At 46.4% G+C, this 23,975-nt stretch overlaps 1 protein-coding gene across 4 annotated transcripts in view; it reads right to left on the bottom strand.

Moving 5' to 3' along the window:
* The window catches only part of RIN2 (Ras and Rab interactor 2), a 242,644-nt gene extending 219,938 nt beyond the window's left edge, over positions 1-22,706 (bottom strand). For 3 of the 4 annotated variants that reach the window (XR_007151168.1, XM_047854170.1, XM_047854172.1), the window contains exon 1: positions 22,506-22,706. The gene's annotated coding sequence lies outside the window, so the exon portion shown is untranslated. The remainder of the gene's footprint in view (positions 1-22,505) is intronic. The other variant, XM_047854171.1, reaches the window with a different exon arrangement.
* Between the last annotated feature and the right edge of the window lie 1,269 nt (positions 22,707-23,975).

The following is a 23,975-nucleotide window of genomic DNA, read 5'->3' as shown; positions in this document are numbered from 1 at the left end:
TGAGTTCTGTCCAAAATTCACTTTTGAGAGTATGGTGTCGCTGGATTATCTCGCCAGTGAAGACTTTATTTTAGAAAATCTCTAAATGTTTGGGTATGTAAAAATACTCATATTTCTCATGTTTGGGTCTGAGAACACTTCTCTGAGGCTCCCTGCTTGGCTACAGTTCTGACAAGTGTGGCCCACAATGAATGGTTTTCATCCTGGGAGGAAACATGGGTCCTGGAATTTGGGATTACATTCCTTACTCAAATCCTGGCTTCCAAGTCTTTTAATCCTGGGATCCTGAGCAAGTTAATTATACCGGTCTGAGGTTCAGTTCTACTGACCCATGAACTGTGGGCCAGGCTGTACTCAGAAACAAATCTGAAAAAACAAACTGGGAGTTTCCTTGAACACTGCTCTTCAGCATCTGATTTTGCGGACTGTTTTCTTTTTTCAAATCTATCACAATCCTTCACAGTATAATAAGAAAAGCCCTTAAATGCATGCCTGGTAATACTCTGTGTGTGGTAACACTCAATAAAGATTAACTCTTGTTACTATTATTATTACTATCACTATTATTGTTATTTCTATCTGCGCTTTGGATGCCTGACACACAGGATGCGGCATTTGTTGAGTAGGACTGAGTGAATTTCAGTGAGAATTAAGCCAGAAATAAGACTCTCCCATCCTTGCTATAATGTCCTCCTGGGCAAGACACTGTTTCTCTAGACCTGGAATTGCAAAAAAAAAAAAAAATCACCAGGTCTCCTTTTACAGCTTGGCTGTGATCCAAGTGGAGGGATCCTCCAAAATATTCCCATTAGCACCCTCACCTGACCAGCTGCATGGCATGGTTTTCTCTTTTAAGTTACTTATAATTTTCTTTTGGCTGTTTCTACCTTCTGACTTTGTAATTTTCCCCCAATCCAAGATCCAGATTCTCCACTGCTGATCTTTGGCCGTGAAGAGAGGAGAAGGGAAACCCCTAGGGTCACAGAAAAGTCAGGAGGCCTGAGACTCAATCCCAGACACGAACAGGCAATGCCTGTGGCTTCTCTGAGCCTCAGTTTCCCTTGCATCTCAAGGGGTTCTCTGAGGTCCCAGCTCTCTGAATAGATGCCCTTCCTCTAAATGTCCACAGCACACACACTGCATTGCTTGGTGTGGCCCAAGCACTGGCCTCCAGGCTGGGTATTTCCTGGGTCTCTGGTCTCCCTGCCCAGCATCTGCCACGTTTGGGATTTGTCCTGGAAGTCTCTGATGAGCTTTACAATCTGCTGCTCCTGTATGCAATCCTGGTTCTGGCACCACTTACTAATTTTGCAACTTTGGATAAGTTCACTTAACTTTTCAGAGCCTTAGTTTACCTATCTACAAAATGGAGACTATGGCACTTAATTCACAAAACTGTACAGGGACCCCAAATGTAATAAAATGGATGAAGTTCTCAACACAGTGGGAACTTACATTTTCATGTTATTCTAATCAGAAAAGCTCTATTCAACTTAATCAGACAGTTTTAAAAAGCATATCACTCTTGGGCATAAAAAGAAACACATAAACAGAAACACATAGAAAGAAACATATAAGCCAAGTTAATTGTTTAATGTCTTTAAAAAACTTCCTCACATTCAGAATCCAACCCTTCTGGAGCATTCTCATACTGGGATTGGTTTATGGCCAGGTTTTATTCATATGAAATCATCCTCTGTGACATCAAGAGGAAAAAGAGCATAAATGAAGGGGGTTTTTCTTAACTTAAATTTTTACTTGTTTAATCTGAAAAAATTAGAAAATCATCAGTTTAAAAGTAGAGCAGCTAACACGCTGGGGGCAACAAATGTCTAAAAATAACTCAGTCATAAAAGTACAAGTATACTATACAGTATCACGTATCTCAGAACAATAAATAAAAACACAAAATGTATTTCCTTCTACATCAGACTGATTTCTCCTCAGAAAGAAAACAAAAGGCAACTAATGATCTGAGGTTAAAGTCAAACATACTGTTATTCACCTCAGCAACATCTAAATAAATGACCCACACAGCACAGTGTCAGCACATAGGTAACAGCCCCAAAATGTTATGTGTGCTAGTTACAAGATCTTGGATACATACTTTTAACTTTTCTAGGACTCCCCTTCTGGAAAGGTAGGTGGTAGGATTCAATGAGGTGTAGGATGTTTCTGCTATCTAAAGCTCTTTGTCTATATAGACACTCATGCAACTTTAATTCACCATCTTGTTTGGTCACTGAATGCTGTCCCTTTTTTATAGCACCTGGCACTGAAGCACATTCATGTAGACAATTTGTAAATTTATAAACGCCCAGAGGTAATACCCTTTGCATTTCTGAAATTAATCTCTTCTATATCAGGAGACTTTATATTTCTTCCCCAATAAATGAAAATATATTCAGGTAGATCCCATATCAGAGACATGATTTTTTTTTCTATTGTAAATATAGCTTCTGTAGCATTATTTGCTTTTCTGAGAATTTCGTTAGATTCAGAGGAAAATCACACCTTGTAGAACTGGATTGTAGCACATGTTGATTGTAATTGGAGGTCTCAAGTCTCCCAACATCCAATTAAGGTTTTGTTTCTAAAAGAGTGAGATTTTACTTTAAAAAAAAGCAAAATAAAAGCCCAAGGATGTCACAAAATAGACTGTACTCCACCTGAACTCACATGGAATGAAAACTGCACCAAAGAAATGAAAGATTTTACATGACCAGGAAAATCCTCCTTATGGTAAAGAAGGTCAGTTCTCAGTCAGAAACTAATAAAGTTAGAGAAGAATATTGGTGAATGTTTCTGCTGTGAGTGAAGACAGCTCCAGTTTACTTGAGGATTTGGTTTTAAACAGTCATTTCCTGGAACCTCTAGGCTATGTGGGGTCAGATCGAATCAGCAATTTATAAAAGCCTTGGGACTTCCTGATTTCAAAACTTACTACAAAGCTACAGAAATCAAAACAGTGTCATACATTTGTCTGTCCTTTATAGACCCTCAAATAGAATAAAAAGCCCAGAAATGAACCCATGCATACACAGTGAAATGATTTTCAACAAGTGTGCCAAGACTATTCAATGGGCAAAGGATAGTCTTTTCAACAAATGGTGTTAGGAAAACTGGATATCACATGCAAAAGAATGAGGTCGGTGCTTACCTTACACCACATAACAAAAATTAACTCCAAGTGGATCAAAGACCTAAGCACAAGAGCTAGAATCACAAAACTCTTCAAAGAAAATACAAGTTGGATCTAGCAGTGAGTTCTTGGATATAACACCAAAAGCATAGGCAACAAAAGAAAAAAAATAATAAATTGGACTACATTAAAATTAAAAACATCTGTGCCTCAAAGGACACAAGCCATAGAGTGAAAAGGCAACCCAGAGAATGGAGAAAATATTTGCAAATCATATATCTGATAAAGGATTAATATCCAAAATATAGAGAGAATGCCTATAGCCCAACAACAAAAACAAACAACTGGATTTAAAAATGGGCAAAGAACTTGAATAAATATTTCTCCAAAGAAGATACACAAATGGCCAACACACAGATGAAAAGATGCTCAACATCACTAATCACTAAGGAAATTCAAATCAAAACCACAATGAGACACCACGTCACATCCATTAGGATGACTCCTATTAAAAAACCAAAGTGGCATGCTAGGGTGGCTCAGTCAGCTATGTGTCTGACTTCAGGTCAGGTCATGATCTCATGGTTCATGGGATCGAGCCCCACATCAGGCTCTGTACTGACAGCATGGAGCCTGCTTGGAATTCTCTCTCACCCTCTTTCTCTGCCCCTCCTCTGCTCACTCTCTCCTCAAAATAAAATAAGTAAATAAAAACCAAAATAACGAGTGTTAGTGAGGACATGGAGAAAACTGAAACCCTTGTAAACTGTTGGTAGAAATGTAAAATTATGCAAGCTGCTGTGGAAAATGGCATGGCAGTCCTCCAAAAGATTAAAAACAGAATCACCATATGACCCAATAATTCCATTTCTGGGTATGCTCTCCAAAGAAGTGAAAACCACATCTCAAAAAGGTATTTGAATACTTAGGGTCACAGCAACATCATTTACAACAGCTGAAAGGTGAAAGCACCCCAAGTGCCCATCGACGGATGAATGGATAAATAAAATGTGGCAGACACAGATATAGATATAGATATAGATATAGATATAGATATAGATATAGATATAGACATAGACATAGACATAGACATAGACATATATTGGAATATTATACAGCCTTAAAAAGGATGGATATTTTAACACCCACTACAATATGGCTGAATCCTAAGGACATTATGCTAAGTGAAATAAGCCAGTCACAATGAGACAAACACTCTATGATTCCACTTAGATGAGGAACTTAGAGTAATCTAATTCATAGAGACAGAAAGTGGGATGGTGGTCTCAAGGAGCTGGGAGAGGAGGTGGAGAATTAAGTTTAAGGAGTACAGAGTTTCAGTTTTAGAAGGTGAAGAGAGTTCTATGGATGGATGGTGGTGATGGTTGTAAAGCAATTTGAATGTTCTTCTTTTTTTTTTTAAAGATCCTTTTTTTATTTTTTTTAAGTAATGTCTACATCCAACGTGGGGCTTGAATTCATAACCCTGAGATCAAGAGTTGCATGCTCCACAGACTAAGTCAGCCAGGTGCCCCAGCAGTATGAATGTTCTTAATGCCACTGAACCATACACTCAAAAGTGGTTAAGATGGTAAATTTTGTTATATTTTACCACTATTAAAAATAATAAAAAAAGAAAAAAACTTTAACCAATCTTTTATTTGAAATTCTTTGTTAATAAAAGATGAGAATATGGTAGTCCACTAGCAATAGGACTTTACAAATAGGGCCATCTGGGGGGCTCAGTCAGTTGAGCCTCTGACTCTTGATTTTGGCTCAGGTCATGATCCCAGGGTAATGGGACCGAGCCCTGCATCAGGCTCTGCACTGAGCATGGAGCCTGCTTAAGATTCTCTTCCTCTCTCCCTCTACCAGTCTCCCCCACTCCTGCACATGCATGCGTGCGTTCTCTCTAAAATAAAATTTACAAATAAAAGATTGCAGGGGGACATTCCCTCCCTGACCTTCCCCTAACACCTCTGTCTTCTTCCCACACCCCTTTTCCTATGTCACCAATTAACTGCAAAGAAATTACTGGTAGAATTTAGGATGCAGAAAGGAAGAGACTTGAGAATGCCTGGTAAAGTCTTTAATGAAATATAAACATCACAGAAATACTTACTACTTAGTATTTCTATTTTAGAGGGAAACTGTAAAGCCAGATTTCCCAAGTATTTCTCTACAGCTGCGGCAGGAGCAGAGCTGGAGGCTTGGAGAACATGCAGAGGATGGGCTCCTGTGCACAGAGCTCCACACTCACCTAAACAATGGTGGGTCACGTGACACAGTCACTGTATCTGATAGATAGCTGACTTGTCTAACAAAGTGCCACAAACTGAGTGGCTTGGAACAACAGAAATCAATTGCCTCATAGTTCCGGAGGCCAGAAGTGGAAAGCTAGATGTCTGTAGGGCCAAGCTCCCTCTGAAGGCACCAGGGAAGGAACTGTTCCTTCTTTGCCTTTCCCAGCTTCTGGTGGCCATGGGCACTGTTTGGCCTGCAGACCTAGGATTCCAGTCTCTGATCCTCACAGGGCCTTCCCCCCATCTGTTTTCAGGTCACCTTCCCTACCTGCATGTCTCTGTCCAGATTCCACCCCCCCCCCTTTTTAATGTTTGTTTATTTTTCAGAGACATAGAGAGACAGAGCATGAGCAGGGGAGAGGCAGAGAGAGAAGGAGACACAGAATCTGAAGCAGGCTCTAGGCTTTGAGCTGTCAGCACAGAGCCTAATGTGGGGCTCGAACCCATGAACCATGAGATCATGACCTGAGCTGAAGTCAGATGCTTAACCGACCAAGCCACCCAGGTGCCCCCAGATTACCCCTTTTTATAAGAACAGCAGTCATCGGATGAGAGACCCCCCCTCATGACTTCATCCTCTTGACTGAATCTGCACAGACCCCATTTCCAAATATGGGCACATCTGCAGTACTGGGGATTAGGACTCCCATAGGTCTTTTCGGTGGGGTGGGAGGGGGGCATCATTCAACCCGTAACAAGGTGTAAAGAGACTGATCACGTATCCGGGAATTGTGACCAAGGCACACAATCAGAATGGGCATGTTCAGCAGTAAATCGTTAAGTGCACGGCCAGAGTGCCTGACAGAATGTCCTGTCTCCTGCTCTGTTGTGCCAGGGCACGGAGCCCTGAGCACCCTCTCAGAAGTGGGTGAATGCCAAGCATGCTCGCTGACGGCTTAAAGACATGGGCAGGCAGAGTGGGTGGTTCCTGACCATTGATTTGGAGAAGCTCTGTCCATTCAGCCTCTTCAGCTGGTTTCAGTGACCTCCTGTTGGCCCTGGGAGGTGCTGGGGCCTCTGGAGGGGTGGGTGCTAAGTGAACCACAGCTTTGCCCCCTGCTGGCCTGGGGTGTGCTAGAGGCCAGAGGACAGTATTTGGGAGATGAGTAATAGAACCTCAAAATTCCTAATGTTACCATGATTGTGATCACAGTCACTGTAAAAAATAATGTCATGGAGTGGGTACAAATAAAATAAAATGATTTTCTGGAGGCATTTTCAATTCCTTCACATGCCACAGAGGCAGAAGACAAGGTGGGAATCACAACTCTTCTTGACTGAATATTCCTCTCCCATCTTCTGCAATCCGTGGCTCTAGATGTCTCACTTCTCTAGTTGCAAAAATGCTGCTTTTATCACTTGCTGCTCCAAGAAAAATACAATGTGCCCAGCCCACATTCCTATCTGACTTCCTTTGGAAACAGAAGTCAGGGCTGGTTCCGCAGAGCGCCGTGTGGTGCCCTATGGCCCTGTCCTCTCAAGGGACCCCCAGGCTCCCCTTCCTGCTTCGGTGAACTGTGCTGGGTGCTGGGCTCAGGAAGGGAGAACTGACACTTGAGTTGGCTTAGATGCATTATGGAACTTGAGTTCAGGAACTCAAGCTTTGTCTTTACCAATTCTCTGTGAAAAAAACAGAGGAAACCTGTGAAGGTCTCCAAACCCTGCCTGTGTGTGAGAGGAGTTATTCCACAGACAGAACCTGGGGTTAGAACGAAGGAACCCCCAAGGCCATGGAGACTGGTGCTTGCTGTTCAGCAGAAAGCAAGGGCATGACTGTGAGTTTTACATAAAGCTAAATTTCTTCCTTTTTAATTATATTCATTATTATAGAATATATTTTATTAGTTTATTTTTACCCACCCCGTGACATTATTTTTTACAGTCACTATGATCATAATCACCGTATCATTAGGAATTTTGTGTGCATTTGCTCACAATTCCTATGTGACCCTTTTATCTAAAAGGGGAAATCTAGACAGAGACATGTGGGTGGGGAAAGCGACCTGAAGACATGTAGGGGGAAGGCCCTGTGGGGATCAGAGACTGGAATCCTAGGTCTACAGGCCAAGCAATGCCTGAGGCCACCAGTAGCTAGGAGAGGCAAGGAAGGAACAGTTTCTTCCCTGGTGCCTTCAGAGGGAGCTTGGCCCTGCAGACACCTAGCTTTCCACTTCTGGCCTCCAGAACTATGAGGCAATTAATTTTTGTTGTTCCAAGCCACTCAGTTTGTGGCACTTTGTTAGGGCAGCCCTAGGAAACTAATACACCTTCATATTTCTGCATGGGGATACCTAGAAAGATATCATAGGGTAGCTGCTAAGAGCTTAGATCCTGGTATTTGATAGACCTGGCTTGAACTGTGGCTCTTCCACTTCATGCTTTGTGACCACAGATTAGTTACTTAACCTGTCTGTGCCTCAGTTTCTACAATATGAAGAAAAGAGGAAAAATTAGAATATTTCATGGATACCAAGGTATGATGCATGAGGTGATCACCTCACAGTCTTGTTAAGATTCTGATAGGAGGTCAGCAAGTGTGAACTGAGCACAGGGCTGCCACATGGGGGGCACTTGGTACCCTCAGCTGATGTGATTATTAACGGGGACCTTGGACCCCCTGTCAGTGGAAGCTTACGACTCATGCAACATGAGCTCTGCATGGCTCCAGGGCTGGCTCTAAGGTGCATGACCCATGTAGCCACACGGGCCCTGCGTTCACAAGAGCTCCACCCTTAGTTTAATGCTCTGCTGACACCACCTTGAAATTATTAATAATTTTTTTTGAGAGAGAGATAAAGAGAGAGAGAGAGAGCGCGCACGCATGTGAGCAGGGGAGGGGCAGAGAGAGACAGGGAGACGGAGAGAGAATCCTAAGCAGGCTCCACACCACCAGCACAGAGCCTGATGCAGGGCTCGATCCCATGAACAGAACAGAGAGATCATGACTTGAGCTGAAACCAAGAGTCAGATGCTCAACCCACCCTGGCACCCCATTATTAATTTTTAAACAAGGGGCTCCCATTTTCATTTGCACTGAGCCCACAAATTATGTACCTGGTCCTGACTTGCTCCACCAGCCATGCACACGGGCTGAAAAATCTATCTGTCACCAGAATTTGCAAGAGCAATTTCTCTTCAGAATTTAAGGGACTCTCAGGAGTCTAGCTTCTTTACTAGCTTCAGAGCATTACTGTCCCCCAGTGCCATCCGTCAGACGTGGGTTGCATTTAAATTTTCAAATTTGTCTCAGACTTAATTTGAATACAACAGGTACTTAAAAAAAAAAAAAAAAGCTCCCTTGAAGAATTTTTCCCGGGGTTTGGAGAAAAGGATAAAGAGGAAGGACTTTCATAGCCCATTTCCATCCTGATTCTTCGGCATGCACCCTGGGGCCTTGCATGGTGTACCTGAGTATGAAACGTGTCCCACTGGCACTTGTGAAGGCTCCCTCAGAACAAGGCACACTTTTATTTTTAGCCCAAAGGGAGATTTTGGCCTCTTTAGCCACGCTGCCCTAGCCTTCAGGCATCTCTCTCCTTAAATGTTGCATTCAACAAATATTTATTAATAAGTATTTATATGCCAGCGCTACTCCAGGTATTGGGGAGGCAACATGGAACAAAACAGACAAAATCTGAATTTCCTCATTTATATCAGGCAAAAATAAAAGCTTGATGAAAAATAAGGCAGGGAATGTAGATGCAGTGGGTCAGGAGGGTGGGACTGAGGTTTGCTATTTTATAGGGAGTGGTCAGGACCAGCTTCTCTCAGGACATTTCGGGGGAGACCAGAAGGAAAGGAAGGGAGGGTCATGTGGGTATGTGGAAGGAGCTTTCCAAGCCAAGGAAGAGCCAGTGTGTTGGCACAGGAGGGTTTAGGCCTATTTACTAAAGCAAGGATACTGGTGTGGCTGGACCGGTGAGAGGCAGACAGGTGAGTGTGGTAAGGAGAGCCCCTGGCTCAGGGGGACTGGCAGGTTGTGAAGAAAACTGTGGATTTTACTCTGAATGAGATGGAAATTGGAGGGAAAGGAAATGTCCTGATGGCTGTGAACTTGCTAACAAAACATGGACAGGAGGCAAGAACAAAGCAAGAGATCAGTTAGGTGGACACTGCAAGACTCCAGGTGGGAGATGACAGGGACCTGGAGGTGGCAGGAGTGGGATGGTGACAGGTGGTCAGATAGGCATCTATTTTGAAGGCAGGACTGACAGCACTGCCGATGGTCTGGATGTGGGGTGTTGGCGGGGGGTTAAGGCAGTCCAAGGTGCTGAGCATGAACACCTGGAAGAATAGTGCCATTTCCTGATGGGGACACGATGGAGAGCAGGACAAGGAGCCTGTCTGAGACTTGTTCAGTTTGTGATTGCTATGAGACCACCAAGTAGAGATATCAAGAAGGCCACTGGATATGCAGCAGAGGCTGCCATTCGGGGAGACCTTCTGCACACAGCAGGTACTTAAAGCAGTGGGACTGGATGAGGTCACCTAGCACAGGTACCAGTAGGGAAGAGAAGAGGCCTAGGGACAGAGTCAGGCACTCTGATGTTTAGGGATCAAGGAAATGAGAAGAGGCTAGCAAAGGAGGCCAAGAAGGAGACCCCAATGAAATAGGAGAAGCAAGAGAAGATGTGGTCTTCATAGTCAAGTATTTGTAAGAAGGAAGGACAGGTACCTGTGTCAAATGCTGCTGGAAAATCGAAGGAGATGGGGAAGAAAAATTGATCACTGGATCTGCCAACATGGAGGTCATGGGGGACCTTGACAAGATCAGTTCAGTGGGCAATGTCTTGACAGAGTGAATGTAGGAAAGAATGCAAGGCCCTATTGTACGGCCAAGTTGTGGAGGCAGGAGCTGGTAGTGGATGTGGGATGAAGGTAGGTTCTCCAAAGATGGGCAGAATGCTTGTGCCTGGATGAAAATCATCCAAGACAGGGGAAGGGGGAGACTTGGTGGTCCAGGACAGAGAGGGGGTGATTGCTGTGTCATAGATTCTAAGTCTAAAGTTCTCTTTTGGCCAGCAAAAGAGTGGATTCAGGATTGAAAGCAAGAGATGGTTAATGTCCAGGAAAAGACAAGAGCCCCAAATAAGGGTCCTTGCCCCATATTTATTCAGATCAGAAGGCTTACAAATGTGATGGGCATGTACAAAGAGACAAAGAAACTAGGAACATTAACTTGGGGACATGAAGGAAAAGGGGGATTTTGAAGATATACAGTGTTTGGGCTTTAGGTCAATATAAAACAAAATCCTGGTGCCAGGCAGATGGGTAGATGCTTGGCAATGGCAGACAGGAGGCGCCATGCCTGTTTATCTTTGCTAGCCTAGGGGATAAGACAGAGAGAGGGAATAACCTCAGGGTTAATAAGGCACCTTTTCTTTTGTTAACCATCTACACTCGGGGCAGTCCAGAGTCCAATTCACCAGTTTACCTAGCCTGGCCCTATCCTTCTGTGAAAACAGCTTTTCTGCTGTAGTACTAAATTGGGGGTGCTTCCCCCCTAAATATCTAATCTTGTTTATTTCATATACCTATGTATTGGGCACCTTTGCGCCTGTTCCTACTTTAGGCCTTTGCCTCTCCCTCTCTATTCTGGGGGTTCTGTATGCCCTCTCTATTTTGGGGTGCCTTTGCACCTCCCTATTCCTGGCACCTTTGCGCCTCCTTATTCTTGGGGTGCCAATCTGGTTTACCCAAACTTGGGTGTAAGCATTTTATGACTTTGCATTTCTTTATGCCTTGTTAACCCATTGGTGTAAGCCTGGGGGATTCCTAAGCTTATCCCCCACACTGCTGGAGTAATGTCCTTGAGAATGTGAGAGAAGTTGAAATCTACTGTACAAGCAGGGGGTGGACCCCCTAGAGGAGCACAAATGTTTTATGCTTTGTGGCAGAGGTGGGGTAGCGCATGTGGGCACAGGTACAGGTCTGGCGGCAGTTTTAAGCTGGGAGTGATGGAAGTTCTGATTAATTCTAGTTTCTCAGTGAAATAAGAAGTAAAATCATCAACTGAGAGTGAGGAGGGTGTGGGAGGTTTGAGAAGGGAGGAATCCGAGTGAAATAATAATCCAAGACATATTTTTTTCAAAACCTATTAATAGGCTGTGAAATTGATTTTGAAGGTTGCCCTTGGCACATTTTAAGTAAATGAAACAGGACAGGATCAGAAAAAAAGGGAAACATCACAGTGTTAGTTCCCCAATCTTTATTTCATTCCTGTATATATGGATGTGATTTTTTTTTTTGTTTGTCAAAGACTGATCAGAGCAAGAGAATGGACGAGTTAATAAAAATGGAGCACCCACATCCACATCCACCTGCCTGGTGCAGGCACAGACTAGGGAAGGTGTGGCTCAGGGTTGAGTTTAGTCATGGGAGTCACTTGAGAGAGGCAGGCAAGACAGTTATGCAAAGGAAGGGTTCTACTCCCAAACCATGGGATCCCCGCTGGAAAGGAGGCAGATGTAGACATGAGGCAGATGGACAGTGACCAGGGTGCATGGTTGGTGAATTGTAGAGCATGGTAGTTGCTGAGCCAAAGCAACTCTACAAGAAAAACAAGATTTCCTAATTCCTCCTCAAGACTGAGGGCAAGGCAAATTGTGTTCCTTCACCAATGTTCATTTGCAGAGGTTTTCTGTTGAATGGCTTATCATAAAATGCTTTATCAGTCAGAGAGCACTCTCCTTGTGTCTGTGTTGGGCTTTGGTATGGTGTGTAAAAAATCTGAGGTCAAATGGTATCGTATTTGGGTCACTTTTCCCAGCATTCACCAAAAGGAAATTTCTCTCAAAGACAGTTTTGTTGAATTATACAATACTTCACCATCCCATTGTAAGGTACTTTCAGTTCAATCAACCTTCAACAACTATTCTGCTATGTTCATCAATTATTTCTATTTCTAGAATATTTATTTTAGAAAAGCATCATAATTCTTTTTTTTTTTCAACGTTTATTTATTTTGGGGACAGAGAGAGACAGAGCATGAACGGGGGAGGGGCAGAGAGAGAGGGAGACACAGAATCGGAAACAGGCTCCAGGCTCTGAGCCATCAGCCCAGAGCCCGACGCGGGGCTCGAACTCCCGGACCGCGAGATCGTGACCTGGCTGAAGTCGGACGCTTAACCGACTGCGCCACCCAGGCGCCCCAAAGCATCATAATTCTTAAGAGCTATGAAGTCTTATGTGTTTTGGTTATGTTTTCTTTTCTTTCTTTTTCTTTCTTTCTTTCTTTCTTTCTTTCTTTCTTTCTTTCTTTCTTTCGAGAGAGGCAGAGGGAAAGGGAGAGACAGAATCCCAAGCAGGCTCCACACCCAGAACACAGCCTAATTCAGGGCTTGATCTCACAGCCATGAGATCATAACCTAAGCCAAAACCAAGAGTCAGATGCTCAACCGACTGAGCCACTCAGGCACTCCTGAAGTCTTGGTTCTTACACCAGACCCCTTTCCTCTCTGGAAGAATTGAATATAGCTTTCCCTAAAAGCCTTTCACACCTTCACTATATAGTCTTTCATGGGATGTGTTAAGAATCCCTCCATACTGAGGCACCTGGGTGGCTCAGTCGGTTGAGTGTCCAACTTCGGCTCAGGTCATGATCTCGCGGTTTGTGAGTTCGAGTCCCGCGTCGGGTTCTGTGTGGACAGCTCAGAGCCTGGAGCCTGCTTCAGATTCTGTGTCTCCTCCTCCCTCTGCCCCTCCCATGCTCATGCTCTGTCTCTCTGTCTCTCAATAATAAACAAATGTTAAGAAAAAAAAACTTAAAAAAAAAAAGAATCCCTCCATACTAAAGACGAACTAAAAGCCACAAGTTTAAATGGATTCATGGTAAAAGAGTCACTACAATGTTACACTTTTGTGTCATTCATTTTCTTTCCTTCTTATAGCTGATCATATTTTTCCTCTTGCAATTACAATTTTAATGGTTTCTTGATTCTCACACTAAATGAAAAATGTCTTAGAGAAACTAAAAGAGGGACACCTGGGTGGCTCAGTCAGTTAAGCAACTGGCTCTAGGTCAAGATCTCATGGTCGTGCGATCTTGCCCCAGTCGGGCTCTGCACTGGGTGTGGAGCCTGCTTGGGATTTTCTCTGTTCATCTCTCTCTACCTTCTCCACTCAAGCTCTCTCTCTCTCTCAAACTAAATAAATACACTTAAAAAAAAAATAAAAAACCAAGAGATTGATTTCTACCTCATATCAGTCATCCAAATCAGACTTTGTCAAGGTATCTCTCTTGAGATCTTGAAACACAATGCTTAAAATCTCATCAAATTCCACATGGTCCTGCCTCTTATTCTGATTTCTCTGTCTCAACCATTATTCCAGGTGTTGTATGCTCAGAAGAGCAGATGCATAGAGTTCTTACTGGTGGGACATCACTGGTGGGATCCACGTTAGATTGCAACCCCCTGGTAACAGCTTACTCCCTCTGTGAGGCTGCCTGTGATTGGCTAGTTTGAAACAAATCACATATCCCACCGTCTTGTGCTTCCATTGGGGGGGCCCTGCACCCACCAGAAACAGGAGGAGGGGATGATGGTGGTTATGGGGTAGAAATGATGGAGGCAAGAGGTGCATATGCTCTCAGATGCTTATATGTATTTATAGAGGAAGAATTTGACAAATGACTGGCCTGGACAGTCAGGGGTATAGACTGCCATTACCTGACATGATTAAGAAATTCTCCTTCAGATGTTCAAATGTTCTCTTGTCTCCTCGACCCATGGTTCTCGGTGTCCTCCATTCTACACCTCATCAGTCTTCAAGGAACCAAGAGCCAATGATCGATTATAGAAACAAAGAGCTAACTATGCCCAAGAAGGACATTTACACAGTTACAAGCATCCTGTGATTACCATGAATGCTTCCAATAAGGTCTGAAGGCATAAATGTCTGCGGTAAAACTGTGGGAAATAACACTGCTGGGAAACATCTGGGATGGTCTTTGGGGGGCCAGGGTGACTGCTCACAGGCATGAGGGCATAACCCTCCTGGCAGAGGGTTAGTGAGGAACTCTTGATCCTCATCCATCACAAGAAATGAAGGGGGGCTAATTCTTCCTGACCGTCTGCCCTGCCGGCTTCTGTGAGGCTGAGAACAAGCATTCCCCAGACCCAGACAGATGCTACCAGTGGTCTGCCCATCTCCCCTCAGACTCCTCTACCATTTTCCTGGCCTAGGCCAGCACCTGTCTCTGTGGGAGGAGGGCTTCAGGCTGACAGGACCTGCTGTGCCTGCACGCAGAGTCAGCAGAAGTGCTGGGGGCGGCCCTTGGCCAAAAGCTGACCCACGCAGGGGGAGAACTACTCCAGTCGGCTGGCCTCTGTTCTAGCCACTCTGGTGGGCCCTAGCCAGTCTCCAGAACTTTCCTGTGAAGACCTCCTCTTATTTCCTGGTAGACAAAGGAGGATGAGATTCTCCTTAAATCAGAAATAAGGCACAATCCCCCACAGAGCTTTGTGTCACATGGCTTCGTGACAGGACTGTGCTGCCAGGGCAGTAGATGATAGGTTTCCCTCCCAGACTCTCCCCATCTCTCCAGTCTGATCTTTAGGACATGACACTGTCCTCCACAGGTCCCATACACTGATTCTCATTCTTTGCACCTGACATTCCTCTATCTGAAACCCAATGATTACTAGTCGTCCACCAAATAATCCACCTTTCAGAGCTAATCCCTTCCACTGTGAATCCTTTTCTGATGCCTGGGACAAGATAAAGTGCCCCTTCTATATGCAACCAATGGCACGCTTGAATAGAAAGAGGCCACTGTGCCCTGTCCTCACCCCTGCTCTTTGATATGACTCCACCCCTAGTAGGTACCAGAGTCCTGTGAAAATTCAGTATAAGAGAAGGGGCTGGCTCAAGCCAACATTACAATGTAGACTATCTATATCCTTTACAATACATTATGGCCTAATGTCACCCTGTACACTGTTTAGGGAAAGACATTAGCTAAAAATATTAGGCATAATTGGGGTATGAGACAGGCCCACGGGAAAACTATGTGTAATGCCAAGTATGTGTTAAGTATGTGTCAGGACAGGAATGCAGAGAGAATGGGTAGGAGGCCCCAAGGACAGATGGCCAGGAAAAGGGAGGGACAGGTTGCGTTGGAGTATGACTGCCGCTTCATACATCAGACCTCACCCTACCAAGGGGTAGATGCTTTGAGAAAAGAACCCTACGTGGATATCTTCATCAACCTGGGGGGGGACCTTCCTGTCTGCTCATCTCATTGACCCCTCCCTCTCCTCCTCCCTCCCTCCTTCCTCTCCTTTTCTGAGAAGCCACTAAACTGTTGGGGGTGGAGTCTCCTTCCTTCAGGGTGTTGATCCAGAGAAGCCTCTGAAATACACCCCCACCACCCCTGTGTTTGATTAATAAAGGGAAAGGCCTAATAAAAAAGAAAACATCTTCTTTAAAAAGACAGGGCCTCTGTCTTAGTTCCCATTCAGAACCCTAAACTGCCAGGGGGAAAAACTGCATGGGAAAATAATAAAGCACTTTAATTAGGAGTTTTTGGGTTCAAATTCAGCACAAGTCTGTCTCCGGAATCAAGCACTGACCACACTGCCCTGTCCTCAGCAGCATCTGTAAGCACCCCCTGCTAAGCTGGGGGGCCCGAAGGACCAGCAATTACACAGACACACCTGCATCTGCACCAGTCAGATCTCAGATCTCAGATCTCAAAGGAACTCTGAAGTCCCTGAAGTCAGCCAGGATTCCACACCTCTCAGCAGCACAGAAACCAGACACCAGAGTGGCCTGAATATGCATAACCAAGGCCTGCGGGTTGCATTCAATTTGTAATTTACTAGAGGAAGATCAAAAATTTTCATCAAGTCTTAATGTATCAGTGTCCCGGCTTAATGCAATTCCAGACAAACCCCACAGAATGAAATTTGACTGGAAGAATTAATAGCATAACCAAAAGAATTTGGAAAAAAAAAAGAAAGATGAAAGCATGGCAGATGGAGTAGGACTTTCCTGCCAAACAGTACAGATTACAGAGCTGGGGAGAGGTTGATCCATTCACCAAACAATGCTCGGTAAACTAAGAGTTACGCTGATTCTCTTTAAATCTGTAAAATGGACACCATCAAAGTTAGAAGGAAACATAAATGGTTAGTTGTTTGAGGATGCAGAAGGGCTTCCCAGGCACAAGAACCGTTAAGGAAATCCAAAGGAAAAGTACAAGCATTTGACTCTACAAAACGCCAAAGTGTTTGTAGGACAAAAAAAAAGTCATGAACACTCAGCACTTAGACAAGAAAAGTCTGGATAGTGAGGTGAGGGGTATTGTTTGGATGCCACCTCACTCTGGCGCCATGTGTCCAAGTGACAAACCCCGTGCCTTCCAAGACACAGCTGCTGGTTTCAGCCCTGCCTGCCGGTGTGGGATCTTGGCTCATTTCTGGGGACTCAAAAGTTCCTGTGCAACCCGACCCATGAAGGTGCCTTTTGCTTACCACAAAGAAGAAATATCTGTCTTGATTCATTTTTTAAAATATTTATTTATTTTTGAGAGACAGAGCATGAGCAGAGGAGGAGCAGAGAGAGGGAAACACAGAATCCGAAGCAGGCTCCCTCCCGGCTCTGAGTTGTCAGCACAGAGCCTGACAAGGTGCTTGAACTCATGGACCATGAGATCATGACCTGAGTTGAAGTCAGAAGCTTAAACGACTGAGCCACTCAGGTGCCCCTGTCTTGATTCATTTTTAAGAAGTATTTTTGTAATCAAAGCACAGTTAAATGCAGTTGGACATTAGCTATTTGAGAAAAAAAATAAAAACACCTCTGGTGATTTCATAATAAAGAAAAAAATGTCCTATAAAGCAAATAAAGTTTATTTAGCTTGCTATTTAAACTAGTTAAGTGTTTTGATTTTTGTATTTAGTATTCCTGACCTAGAACATGCTATCATATATGTGAAAACCAAAGTGTTTGTTTATTTCATTTACTATGTTATCCTACTCAATTAAAATAGTTAATTCATTAAAAATTGTAAAATACAGGGGCCCTGAGTGGCTCAGTTGGTTAAGCATCCAACTTCGGCTCAGGTCATGATCTTGAGGTTCATGGGATCGAGCCCCATGTCGGGCTCTGTCCTGACAACTCAGAGCCTGGAGCCTGTTTCGGATTCTGTGTCTCCCTCTCCCTCTGCTCACACCCTGCTAGTGCTCTCTCAAAAATAAATAAACATTGAAAAAAGAATATTAAAAATACTTAATGACATGGGATAGCCTGGGCCCTGACCAATCACAACAGACGCTGGCCGCAAACTAGCAGGTTGAAAACTCTGGACTATCCGCTCATCGGTTCTTCCTCTTCCTTCCCTGTGTCTGGCTTCACAATCTCCATCTCTGCTCCTGGATGTGGGCTTCCTGGTTCTGCTTTGACCCCTTCCTGCTTGGCCTGTGGTCTCTCCCTGTGTAAAACAGCTTCCCTGTTTTCAGTCCCCAGCGTGCCCCAATGACACCTTGTTTCCAGCTGCTTATTGAAAATTTCTATCTTGGTAACATCCAGAACTTTTGTAGGGGCCAAGGGCAGCCCACCCTAAGATGGGCCAAGATGCCATCTTCATGGCATGAAGATTATTTTGACTTCAAAGCAATCAAACCCAGCAGATTCGAGGAAAAGCTCTTTACCTCTCCCTCAACTGCCTGTCCGTACCAGGAAGAGAGCAGAGCTACTACCAGAGATGTCTCTGTACCTAAGAAACTTATCTGCATAATAGGGCAACCTCAGACCCCTAACCCTCTCCTTATCCTCATGTTGCCTGACTGTCCTTTGAATCCCAAGTCTGTGTGGATTCCCCGTATGTCATTAAATTTGATTTTTTCCTGTTAATCTGGCTCACAAGAATCCCATTTATTCGATTCAAGTCCTTAGAAGGACCTTGAAGGGCAGAGGAAGTTCTTCCTCTGCAACACTTTTAAGTTCAAAATATTAAAAATTAAAAAAAAATCACACTATTTCCCTCCCACTTTCTTCCTTGGCCGCAAATGCAGGAGTGAATACACACACACACACACACACACACACACACACACACGCGCGCGCGCGCGCACACACACACTTGATAGGTCCATTTTTCTCAAAACACTAGTTTCCTTGACTTCTGTGATACCGTCCTATTCCATTCAAATCCCAGAGACTACTTCCTTTCCATGCTTGGGAAAAATCTCCGAAAAAAATCTGGAGATAAATTCCCTCAGCACTGGAGACCCAGAAATGCGAGTAGGCAGAAGTTACTGTCTGCTTGTGGCCACGCCCCCTCTGATGTCAGTATCACCTTTCCCAAGGCTCCTCCACTAGCCTGCCAGAGTCCTCTCAATCTCTGAAATTCAAACTCTGGCTTCCCCCATTGATCTCCTGTCTTAAATGCAAAAGAGGCTGAACAGCCAGGGTTACCCATCTGAAAAAAGCGCAGAATAGTTGGTTGCTGGCAAACTCTTTCTTAAAAACACCAGATTTCAAACAATGGATGCCTGTGAAGTGGCCCCTGCCATCAGCAGCCCTTTGTTCCAGATCCAGTAGCTACCTTTTCAGGAGTAAATGTAGCCCTTGACCCACTACAGAATCCACACTGCCAGCTCCCAGGGAGACAACTGAAACCTCCGGAGTGCACCTTCTCACTCAGTGGAGGTGATCAAACAAGATGTGCGCCAGCCCAAGAACCCCTACCTTGCCATCCCACATACACAGCTGGATGGGAGGCACACTCAGGGAAGGCTGGTTGATATCTGCATGAAGACATGCTCCCTAGAGCCTGTTTGCATTGTTTACTCGACTCCTTTGGTTCCCTTAAATCTGACCAAGCCCTGGAGAATGACTCCTGTTAGTCTGGCCCACAACAGCTGCAAACAAACAATTTACAAGGGGGGATTACTGTGCCTTTTTAATGTCCAGAATTTAGATTTTTTGCTGTCCTAAGCACTAATGGTCCTTGGAAACTGCCCAGATGTCAGAGGTGAACTAAAAAAACATTTGGGTGAACTAAACAATCCCCAAAGCGGACTCCTTAGAACACTGGATCCTAAAGATGCTTCATGAGAAAGAGTGTTCTGTGGCCAAATGAAGTTGGCAAACAGTCCATATTATGGCATCACCCTAAAGAGACCCAGCACACACTATAATAATAAAGGCACTAAAAAGTCCTGCAGAGGAAACCCTGTTTAACATTAGCATTTGTCCTAATGCGTTCTACCACTATAACTCTTTAGTAATTTTTTCTTTAGTAAAGTTGCACCCTAAAACACAGCTTGGTTAAATTCTGCTGCAGACAGACACTGCCCGGGGTGTACCTCTGAGCACAGACACCTCTAGCAACTCAGCTGTGGTTCAGGGAGATGTGTACTGAGCCTGGAGCCCTGGTCCCAGCTTTGGTGCTTTGACCTCTCCAGGCCTCTGTTTCTCACTTACCAAGTGGAATTAACAGTACTTTGGTGAAAAACAACTGAGGTATTATCTGTAAAAGCATTTTGCAAAGTGCTATAAAAATAATGATTATCTGCTAAGGATATACATCTATCTACTAAGGATATACCAAGGGATACTTTTGTTCATTCTTTTCAATGTCCTGTCCCTGGTGTTGGAGGTGAGTCAGGAAGAGCTATGATCTGGCTTTTGATTTTGTTCACAGACAGTGGGCAAGTGGGGTCCACACCTGTGGTGGCCCTGAGGGAAAGGAGGAGGGAGGTCAGGGGAACCTTCCCAGCTGAAACCACCAGAACTGTGAAAGACCATTAGGAGGGCTGGACATACATTGGGGGAGGGGGGGGGTAGTGAGACATAATACCAAGATGACAGCCTGGGGAGTATGTGAAGAATGGGTCCCATTAAGGCTGGCCTCCCAGGGCTGCACGCCCCTGCACGTAGAAATCAGTTCTCAGTCTCCTCTATGCAGAGGAAGCAGATTCAGTCCAGTAAAGAGGTTGATTCTGGAGAACCGAACTCCTCTCTTTTTTTTTTTTTAATTTTTTTTTAACGTTTATTTATTTTTGAGACAGAGAGAGACAGAGCATGAACAGGGGAGGGTCAGAGAGAGGGAGACACGAACTCATGGACCGTGAGATCATGACCTGAGCTGAAGTCGGCCGCTTAACCGACTGAGCCACCCACGCGCCCCCCGAACTCCTCTTTGGAGTAGGTAGTGGCCCTTGACTTTGGTGAAGGGGAGGAAAGGACTCAAGTGAGGACAGAAGGGCTGCTGGGAAGCTCTAGTGAACAAGCACATCCCAGAGCCCCAGAGGGAGTCAAGCTCCTCCAATCCACCCCTGCAAGGGCAGCAGGTGTGGGTCATTTTAGGTCTCCTTCTCTACCTAGCTAACCTTCTCTACCTGCGGAAAGTGGCCAGACAAAAGAGGTCCTGGTTGCTTTGCTCTCATGTCCTCAGTCTCCAACTACTGAGAGCAGAGTCTGTAAACCTCATAACTCCTGTCAACCACCAGCCTTCTTCTCTAGACCCAGATGCAAGGACCCCTCACTGTCCCAGGCCCCACCTGACCCTTGACGCCCTCTATAGAACTACCCTAGTACCCCAGCACAGGGAATGCAGGGGTTCTCTAGAGACACACTGGAAGCTGAGGCCAAAAGGAAAATGCACACTTCTCTATACACCTATCAAAATATCCCACCATATTTGAGCTGGGTAAAAAGTTAATAAAAGCTCCACTGTAAAAAAAAAAAAAAAAAAAAAAAAAAAAAAAAAAAAAAAGGACTATATATAAAGCCAGCATTGCCTAATCTGTTGCAGGCCACTGTCAACCCTCATAAACCTCCAGGTGGGGACCGGACAAACTGAGGGTGACTGGAAACCACTGTTCCCATTGCACAATAATGCAGGGGCCTAACAAAAGCTGTCTTTATGTTAAATGTTGGTATTTTGTTTATCGTTGATTTTTTACATTAAACTTTATTTTTTAAAACACTGCCTTAAAATATCTTAATTACGGAGTACTGCCAGTGTTTATTTTTGCTCACTATTCACAAAGTCCTGTCGGTGGGAGAGTGCTCTGAGATTTCCTTATTGATGACAGCACGTTCCTAAGAACCCCCAATGTGCCCGAAACCCTCAGGCCTGCAACAAAGTGCGGCTCTACTGTATGCAGCCTCCTCTGCTCAATTAGGAAAACCCAAAGGATTCGAGATCTTCGAGAAGAAAGGCGCCTCTTAGGGCCCAAGGGACCGGGTCTTGCCCTGTATTTCTTGGCAACAAATCACAGGCTTTAAAGCAGAATTCTGCAAACGCTGCCGTCCCCCGACCATGCAGGGGCGCCCGGTGCCGGGTGGAAGCCCAGGCCAAGGGTGGAGGCCGAGCCCAGAAGGGGGCGGAGAGGCCTGAGGGTGGGAAAGTGGCCCCGTCCCTTCCCGGCAGGAACCCCGGGCTCCTCCTCCTCCCTCAGCGCAGCCATCAATCAGCGCGACAGCCCAGCGCCCCGGGGCCACACTCACGGACCCTCCCACGGGGTCTTGTGCCCCCGGAGGAGGAAGCCTCGGAAGGGGGCGTCTGCCCGTGCACGGAATGGGCGCACAGACTGGAGCTGCACTGGGCACCCGGGCTGTGCGACCCCCAGTCCCGCCCGCGCTCCCAGGCACCAGGCGCACTTGACACCCCGTAGGCGGCCCGGAAGGTAGAACTCAACAAAGGTGCCCCCCCGCCCCCTCCTTCCGCGAGCACTCACACACACGGCACCTGGAGCCACCGCGCCCGCACCCTCCGGCTGTCCCTCACCCCACCCCCGCAGAGGTCGGCTAAGGATACACCAAGACACCAACTGGACCTGCAGTCGCCTCACGGCCCCGGAAGGTCACCCTACGCGAGTCCCGGCGTCCCACTCCCTAGCACCTCCTCCCCCACCCGTTCCCACAACCCCTCGAGGACACTCGCTCGCTCTCTCTACCCCCAGGTCCCCTGCGGAGGGGAAGACAGTGCAAGCAGCAGCACCCAGGGCCTCGAACCCCGCACAGCTCCCGCCGGCACCCCGGAGCCTCCCCGGGTGCTGGGTGCGGACACCGGGGGTGGGGTCTCCGCGGCCACCGCCCCTTACCTCGCGCAGGCCCTCCCCGCAGGTCTCGGAGGCGGGGGCGAGCGGTGGCCCGCGGACTAGCGCGGGGCTGGGTTTCCCCACTGGGGCGGAGCGGGAGGTGGAGGAGGAAGAGGAGTAGGGGAGCGGAGGGGAGGGGCAGGCTTTGTGTCTGCCTCCGGCCCTCCCACGGCTCCGGCGCTAGCCATCCCCCTCCCCCAGTCACCCTCCGGCGCCCGAGGAACGGACGGGGCGGGGGTGAGATGAGGGGGCGAGGACGGCGCCTGCGCGACCCCGGGTCCGGCCGCCCCCTCCCCTCGTGCAGCGCACCCTCCGCCCCTCGGGACTTGCAGTCTAGGCGCCTGCGGGTGACCTGGAACCCTAGCTGCAACCAGGCGAGCCGAGACCGAGAAAGTTGATCTAACCCGGAGCAAACTTGGCTGGATCAGCTCCAGACGCGCCTCGGCGCCCCCGCCCTGCTCCTCTGCACTCCCCGGGGAGGACCGGAGTTCTGTTCTCGGATATTCTTCTCTGTCTCCTTTCTTTGCGCTCACTGCTGAGCAGTTCAACCGCGCGCACACCTCTCCCCCAAGCCAGCCCCGCCAGCCCCGCCAGCCGGCTGCAGACCCCGGGATCAGCCGCGCGTGCTGGGAAGCCCCTGTCGGGGAGGCACGCGTGGGCTCCGGCCCTTTGTCCTGTGCCCCGACGCGCTGCGGGGGCCCGGGTGTTTCGTTGCATCCCCGCTGGGAAGCGGGCGACCGGGGGCAGTTTCTACGTGTGCCGAGCTGCCCAGCCCCGCCCCGGCCCCAGGGAGCCAGAGTCGCGGGGAGGCGGGATGTGGTTTAGCTCAGCTCTAAGCCACCCTCGTAACGCCTGGGGATAGCGAAGAGGGCTGACAGAGAGCTGGGAGCGGCCCTGCCAGAAATCTGCAGTCGTCTTTTCTTGCGAGTCAGGCCCGTCCCTGGTGAGCGGCTGTGCTTTTCCACTTGCCTGCCAAGGAGAGCACCTTTGTGGGGAAATTGCTAACAGTGTTAGAGTTACCGAAGTAGCTGGTGTCGCCAAAGGAGCCTCAGGCACCTGTTTGGGACAGAAGCAGGAAAAGGAAACAAAGTCCTTATTTTTATTCAAGGTCTGCTTCAGACAAGTAGCCAAAGAGGAGAATAGGATTGGTGTTCGTTCTTGCGATTCCTGCTTTCTAAAGATTTGTTTCATAATCAGCTCAGCTCCCAGGAAATCATTACCCACTGCACTTCTCTTAATGTTCTAAGTCACCCATTCAATAAATTATTGAGCACCTGATATGCACCAGGCACTGAGCTAATAAATAATGTTAGCTCAGTGTTCCCAGGGGAACAAAACAGATCTCCCTGCCCTGTTGGAGCTGACATTCTGGGAAGCAGGAGCGGGAGAAAGGGTAAATTGTGAACATCAGTAAGTCACTTACCTGGAATGTGAGAAGAAGTCCGCAATAGGGGAAAAAAGAAAAAGTAAAAT

The sequence above is a fragment of the Prionailurus viverrinus genome, chromosome A3, assembly GCF_022837055.1.
Source record: "Prionailurus viverrinus isolate Anna chromosome A3, UM_Priviv_1.0, whole genome shotgun sequence".
Classification (NCBI taxonomy): Eukaryota; Metazoa; Chordata; class Mammalia; order Carnivora; family Felidae; genus Prionailurus; species Prionailurus viverrinus.
This window is presented reverse-complemented; position numbering and strand designations above follow the sequence as displayed.